The following is a 7500-nucleotide window of genomic DNA, read 5'->3' as shown; positions in this document are numbered from 1 at the left end:
TCCTTTGGCGTCTGCACCCCTGCTCAGCCAGGCAGGCGGGGTGTGTGAGCTTCTCCGGGCTGCCCCACCGTGTTCCACGACCGTCCCTGCGTGCCTGTTGCTGGGACCGTCCTCCTCACGCCTGGTGCTCGGCCTCATGCGGGGTACGACGGTGGCTTTGCCCCCTCCTTGCGAACATTACGTCCGCAGTCCAACGCTGCTGCGGGTTCGGGTGCTTTCCTTGGAGCGGTGCCGCCGTGAGTAAGCGTGCCGCCACTGTGTGACCCGCAGGGAGATGTTCTGGTGTAGTCAGGGGCCATTTTGTCTCCCACCGCGGTGAAGCTTTGGCCGGTTTGTGTCACCTAATACTGATGTTAAGGGTACCTACTTCATGCTCACCACCTCACCGGCTCCCGCGAGTCGAGGGTGGGTGCGAGGTTTAAAGACTCGTTGTCCGCCTGTCGGTGGTGTCCTGTGGTCTTGCAGCGGTGACCTCAGCATTCGTGAGCTCGTGCCTGTCCCGTGCTGCTGCACGGCTTGCACCCGACTCAGAAGTCTGCTGTTGCACTGGTCTCGACCCTCTATGCCACTTCGTGACACCGGAGACTCCAGAGAACTCTGCCTCTGGCTGTTGTGGCGTGTGACTGGCGTGTGTCGGGCTCCGGCCCTTCGGAAACACGCTGGCACTCGCTGCCCTCGGGCGCCCAGTGCGAGTGGAGACCCCACATTCTTGTCGGTTATTGCCCGGCGGCGGGCAAAGGCGGTCTCGAAAAACCAAGGCCGGTGGACGCCTGGTAGGGGACCAGGCAGGAGAGCTTGACGGGGAGGGTCGTCCCCGGGGCTGCTCGTCCCTTACCAAGGCTGATGCACATCCCACGCGGGTGGGATCCGACACTTTCGCCGTACCCGTCGAACGGGCCTGGTCAGGCACGTCTCGGCACGATCAGCCGCGGCAGGGCAAAGTCGATCTCGGTCCCTCTCGGTTTCAAGCTGTTGCCTGGGGCTCCAGCGCCGAGGGGCAAGCACACGGTCGTTTTGCACGGCGGCAGTTCCAGGTTGCCACGCACGTACGCGATGCCTTCGTTGCTGGAAGTGCTTCGCCACTGGTGTTCACACGGCGCTCTCCCCTCCGTGGGGGTGTCTTTGCCAGCGTCTGCGAGGATGGGGCTCACAGTTTTCGTCACTAAGGTCCGGCCTTGCCTGTTTGGTTACGATGGTATCCTTTCCGTGCATGCTGCTCGGCGGTTTGGATGACAGGGGCAGACACGCGGTGGGAGATGGTGGTGGTGACAGCCACGCACTCACACCCCTTCTGTTGACCGGTCCACTCCTCACCGTTCTAGCTGCACGTTCAGGTGCCTCGGAGCCAGCAGCAGACCGTTCCGCTGACGGGGCCACGCCTACGCTGGACGTCTACCTAGCCCCTCTAGCCGTGTGTGATCCTTTGGCGTCTGCACCCATCCTCAGCCAGGCAGGCGGGGTGTGTGAGCTTCTCTGGGCTGCCCCACCGTGTTCCACGACCGTCCCTGCGTGCCTGTTGCTGCGACCGTCCTCCTCATGCCTGATGCACGGCTTTTGCGGGCTTGACGTGTGTTGACCTTGCCACCGCCATTCAGCATTACGACCGCAGTTTGTAAGGAAGAGAGAGGCTGCGGCGCTCGGGTGCTTGTCTGGAGGCTTGTCGACGGGACCACGGCGAACGGCCACTGTGATCCGCAGGGAGAGGTTCTGGTGCAGTCAGGGGCCAGTTTGTCTCCCACCGTGGTGAAGCTTTGGTCGCTCTATGTCCGTTCTCTCTTCAGGGTATTTGAGGGGTACCTACTTCATGCTCACCACCTCACCGGCTCCCGCGGGTCGAGGGTGGGTGCGAGGTTTAAAGACTCGTTGTCCGTAGGTCGGTCCGGTCTCCTGCGGTCTTGTACCAGTGTCCTCAGCATTCGCGAGCTCGTGCCTGTCCGTGCTGCTGCACGGCTTGCACCCGACTCAAAAGTCTGCTGCCGCCTGGTCCTGACTCTCTAGGCCACCGACCGACGGTGACACCAGAGTACTCTGCCTCTGGCTGTTGCGGGGCGTGACGGCGTGTGTCGGGCTCCGGCCCTACACCCACACGCCGGCACTCTCTGCCCTCGAGCGCCCCGATAGTTTTGAGACCCCACATTCCTTGTCGGTTATTGCCCGGCGGCGGGCAAAGGCGGTCTCATCTCTTAAATGCCAGGCCGGTGGACGCCTGGTAGGGGACCAGGCAGGAGAGCTTGACGGGGAGGGTCGTCCCCGGGGCTGCTCGTCCCTTACCAAGGCTGATGCACATCCCACGCGGGTGGGATCCGACACTTTCGCCGTACCCGTCGAACGGGCCTGGTCAGGCACGTCTCGGCACGATCAGCCGCGGCAGGGCAAAGTCGATCTCGGTCCCTCTCGGTTTCAAGCTGTTGCCTGGGGCTCCAGCGCCGAGGGGCAAGCACACGGTCGTTTTGCACGGCGGCAGTTCCAGGTTGCCACGCACGTACGCGATGCCTTCGTTGCTGGAAGTGCTTCGCCACTGGTGTTCACACGGCGCTCTCCCCTCCGTGGGGGTGTCTTTGCCAGCGTCTGCGAGGATGGGGCTCACAGTTTTCGTCACTAAGGTCCGGCCTTGCCTGTTTGGTTACGATGGTATCCTTTCCGTGCATGCTGCTCGGCGGTTTGGATGACAGGGGCAGACACGCGGTGGGAGATGGTGGTGGTGACAGCCACGCACTCACACCCCTTCTGTTGACCGGTCCACTCCTCACCGTTCTAGCTGCACGTTCAGGTGCCTCGGAGCCAGCAGCAGACCGTTCCGCCGACGGGGCCACGCCTACGCTGGACGTCTGCCTAGCCCCTCTAGCCGTGTGTGATCCTTTGGCGTCTGCACCCATCCTCAGCCAGGCAGGCGGGGTGTGTGAGCTTCTCTGGGCTGCCCCACCGTGTTCCACGACCGTCCCTGCGTGCCTGTTGCTGGGACCGTCCTCCTCATGCCTGATGCACGGCTTTTGCGGGCTTGACGTGTGTTGACCTTGCCACCGCCATTCAGCATTACGACCGCAGTTTGTAAGGAAGAGAGAGGCTGCGGCGCTCGGGTGCTTGTCTGGAGGCTTGTCGACGGGACCACGGCGAACGGCCACTGTGATCCGCAGGGAGAGGTTCTGGTGCAGTCAGGGGCCAGTTTGTCTCCCACCGCGGTGAAGCTTTGGTCGCTCTATGTCCGTTCTCTCTTCAGGGTATTTGAGGGGTACCTACTTCATGCTCACCACCTCACCGGCTCCCGCGAGTCGAGGGTGGGTGCGAGGTTTAAAGACTCGTTGTCCGTAGGTCGGTCCGGTCTCCTGCGGTCTTGTACCAGTGTCCTCAGCATTCGCGAGCTCGTGCCTGTCCGTGCTGCTGCACGGCTTGCACCCGACTCAAAAGTCTGCTGCCGCCTGGTCCTGACTCTCTAGGCCACCGACCGACGGTGACACCAGAGTACTCTGCCTCTGGCTGTTGCGGGGCGTGACGGCGTGTGTCGGGCTCCGGCCCTACACCCACACGCCGGCACTCTCTGCCCTCGAGCGCCCCGATAGTTTTGAGACCCCACATTCCTTGTCGGTTATTGCCCGGCGGCGGGCAAAGGCGGTCTCATCTCTTAAATGCCAGGCCGGTGGACTCCTGGTAGGGGACCAGGCAGGAGAGCTTGACGGGGAGGGTCGTCCCCGGGGCTGCTCGTCCCTTACCAAGGCTGATGCACATCCCACGCGGGTGGGATCCGACACTTTCGCCGTACCCGTCGAACGGGCCTGGTCAGGCACGTCTCGGCACGATCAGCCGCGGCAGGGCAAAGTCGATCTCGGTCCCTCTCGGTTTCAAGCTGTTGCCTGGGGCTCCAGCGCCGAGGGGCAAGCACACGGTCGTTTTGCACGGCGGCAGTTCCGGGTTGCCACGCACGTACGCGACGCCTTCGCTGCTGGAAGTGCTTCGCCACTGGTGTTCACACGGCGTTCTCCCCTCCGTGGGGGTGTCTTTGCCAGCGTCTGCGAGGATGGGGCTCACAGTTTTCGTCACTAAGGTCCGGCCTTGCCTGTTGTGTTACGACGGTATCCTTTCCGTGCATGCTGCTCGGCGGTTTGGATGACAGGGGCAGACACGCGGTGGGAGATGGTGGTGGTGACAGCCACGCACTCACACCCCTTCTGTTGACCGGTCCACTCCTCACCGTTCTAGCTGCACGTTCAGGTGCCTCGGAGCCAGCAGCAGACCGTTCCGCCGACGGGGCCACGCCTACGCTGGACGTCTGCCTAGCCCCTCTAGCCGTGTGTGATCCTTTGGCGTCTGCACCCATCCTCAGCCAGGCAGGCGGGGTGTGTGAGCTTCTCTGGGCTGCCCCACCGTGTTCCACGACCGTCCCTGCGTGCCTGTTGCTGGGACCGTCCTCCTCATGCCTGATGCACGGCTTTTGCGGGCTGACGTGTGTTGACCTTGCCACCGCCATTCAGCATTACGACCGCAGTTTGTAAGGAAGAGAGCGGCTGCGGCGCTCGGGTGCTTGTCTGGAGGCTTGTCGACGGGACCACGGCGAACGGCCACTGTGATCCGCAGGGAGAGGTTCTGGTGCAGTCAGGGGCCAGTTTGTCTCCCACCGTGGTGAAGCTTTGGTCGCTCTATGTCCGTTCTCTCTTCAGGGTATTTGAGGGGTACCTACTTCATGCTCACCACCTCACCGGCTCCCGCGGGTCGAGGGTGGGTGCGAGGTTTAAAGACTCGTTGTCCGTAGGTCGGTCCGGTCTCCTGCGGTCTTGTACCAGTGTCCTCAGCATTCGCGAGCTCGTGCCTGTCCGTGCTGCTGCACGGCTTGCACCCGACTCAAAAGTCTGCTGCCGCCTGGTCCTGACTCTCTAGGCCACCGACCGACGGTGACACCAGAGTACTCTGCCTCTGGCTGTTGCGGGGCGTGACGGCGTGTGTCGGGCTCCGGCCCTACACCCACACGCCGGCACTCTCTGCCCTCGAGCGCCCCGATAGTTTTGAGACCCCACATTCCTTGTCGGTTATTGCCCGGCGGCGGGCAAAGGCGGTCTCATCTCACAATGCCGGACGGGGTGAAGCCTGCTGAGGGGCCAGGCAGGAGAGCCTGACGGGGTGGGTCGTCCCCGGGGCTGCTCGTCCCTTACGCAGGCTGATGCTCAACCCACGCGGGTGGGGTTCGGTATTGTTGCTCTGTTCGTTCGAAAAGGCCTGGTCACACACGTCTTTGAACGATCAGCCGGTGCAGGGCAAAGTCGATCTCGGTCCTTCTCGGTTTCAAGCTGGTGCCCGGGCGTCAGCGCCGAGGGGCAAGCACACGGTCGTTTTGCACGGCGGCAGTACCAGGTTGCAACGCACGTACGCGATGCCTTCGCTGCTGGAAGTGCTTCGCCACTGGTGTTCACACGGCGCTCTCCCCTCCGTGGGGGTGTCTTTGCCAGCGTCTGCGAGGATGGGGCTCACAGTATTCGTCACTAAGGTCCGGCCTTGCCTGTTTGGTTACGACGGTATCCTTTCCGTGCATGCTGCTCGGCGGTTTGGATGACAGGGGCAGACACGCGGTGGGAGATGGTGGTGGTGACAGCCACGCACTCACACCCCTTCTGTTGACCGGTCCACTCCTCACCGTTCTAGCTGCACGTTCAGGTGCCTCGGAGCCAGCAGCAGACCGTTCCGCCGACGGGGCCACGCCTACGCTGGATGTCTGCCTAGCCCCCCTCTAGCCGTGTGTGATCCTTTGGCGTCTGCACTCTCCCTCAGCCAGGCAGGCGGGGTGTGTGAGCTTCTCTGGGCTGCCCCACCGTGTTCCACGGCCGTCCCTGCGTGCCTGTTGCTGGGACCGTCCTCCTCATGCCTGATGCACGGCTTTTGCGGGCTGACGTGTGATGAGCTTGCCACCGCCATTCAGCATTTGACGCTGTGCTCCCGAATAGCTGCGGCTTCTGCGTCTGGCGGCTTGACGACGGACAGGGAACGCCACTGCGTGATTCCGCGGAGAGGTTCTGGTGTAGTCAGGGGCCAGTTTGTCTCCGTCCATGCGGCCGCTTTGGTTATTTAATTGGGTAGGTACCTACTTCATGCTCACCACCTGACCGGCTCCCGTGAGTCGAGGGTGGGTGCGAGGTTTAAAGACTCGTTGTCGTCAGCGGTGCGATCTCCTGCGGTCGTGTGCGAGTGTCGTCAGCATTCGCGAGCTGGTGCCTGTCCGTGCTCAGCACGCTGTGGTCGTCCTGCCGCTTCCCCCTTCCCCAATCCGCTGAGGTTGGGGCGTGCGGGGTCGGCATGCGCCCATAGCAACAGTGCTGTGCTCCACGGCTTGCACCCGACTCGGTCTGCTGCGGCATCTCCTGGACTCTTGAGACCAAGCCGTTACGTGACACCAGTGTACTCTGCCACTGGTCGTTGCGGGCGTGGAGGCCGTTTGACGTGTTTCGGCCCGTCACTCGACACCGTCCACGTTTGCCTTCGAGCGCCTACCATTATGTTGAAACTCCATATCCGTTTGATTATCGCTCGAGGGCGAGTGTCTCTGGGCACTCGCCATGGGACGCGCCAGGATGGGGCTCTCTACCGTCACGTTGGCGGGGGAGCGTTTTGCGCGGTCCAGGGACGGACAAAGGCTGTCAGTCACCGAACGGTGACCTGTCACGCTGTCCGAACCGAAACCCGATACAACGCTTAGCGGTGGATCACTCGGCTCGTGCGTCGATGAAGAACGCAGCTAGCTGCGAGAACTAATGTGAATTGCAGGACACATTGATCATCGACACTTTGAACGCACTTTGCGGCCCCGGGTTCCTCCCGGGGCTACGTCTGTCTGAGGGTCGCTTGTCAATCAATCGCACTTCGCTGGCCTCCGGGCGGCGTCGAGCGCGGCTGGGGTGTCGCAGAGGCGCCGTCCTCTCTGTCCCCCTAAGTGCAGACTCAGAGCAATCCGCGTCGGAGAGATCGACCTCTGGGTGCCGACGTTCACACGTAGGCACCGCCCGCTCCCTCACTGGCCCAGCCTCCTCGGGGTCGCCGGCACGGCTGTCATCGGGTTGTCGGAAAGAGAACGTGACTGCCACGCTGCCGGGGACCGTGTGTGCCTTCCCTTCGGCTTGGGCCAGGGTCGAATCTCTTGTCGATTTGTGGCATCCTCCTCCACGGGAAGGATCCGCAGTGTTGGAACGGTTCGGGTGCTCCGGCACTAAAGAGTGTGTGAGAAAGAGAAGTGGAGCGACTGTCTGCTGGTGGTCCTCTGACTTTGCCTGGTTGCGGTCCTTGCTGGTTTGCCTGAAGGTGGTTGGCCCCCTGGCTGTGTTCAGTGCCGTCTGGTGGAGGACGTGCAGCTTGACGCGTGTGTGAGGCTTCATGCCTGGATCCGTGCTGTTGTCTGGTTGTGCCTTTCATTCCCCGGGTGCTCGAAGTGCCCGTGGGTGCTTGCAGTGTCTCGCCTCTTAGGACTCCGTGGCGGTTAGGGACGTTGCTTGTGTTGTGCTGGAGCCTGGTCTCCTTCCACACTCC

The 7500-nt window shown here is 62.7% G+C and overlaps 1 non-coding gene across 1 annotated transcript; it reads left to right on the top strand.

The window, feature by feature from the left end:
- Nucleotides 1–6667: 6667 nt before the first annotated feature.
- LOC145338856 (5.8S ribosomal RNA) lies at nt 6668–6821 on the top strand. The gene has a single exon (XR_013885908.1). It is a non-coding gene; the product is annotated as a 5.8S ribosomal RNA (ribosomal RNA).
- The last annotated feature ends 679 nt before the right edge of the window (nt 6822–7500 follow it).

This window comes from Carcharhinus amblyrhynchos, unplaced genomic scaffold, assembly GCF_965287045.1.
Source record: "Carcharhinus amblyrhynchos unplaced genomic scaffold, sCarAmb.v2.hapA chromosome_201, whole genome shotgun sequence".
Lineage (NCBI taxonomy): Eukaryota > Metazoa > Chordata > Chondrichthyes > Carcharhiniformes > Carcharhinidae > Carcharhinus > Carcharhinus amblyrhynchos.
Note: the sequence above shows the minus strand (reverse complement) of the source record. Positions and strands in the feature narration are given on the sequence as shown.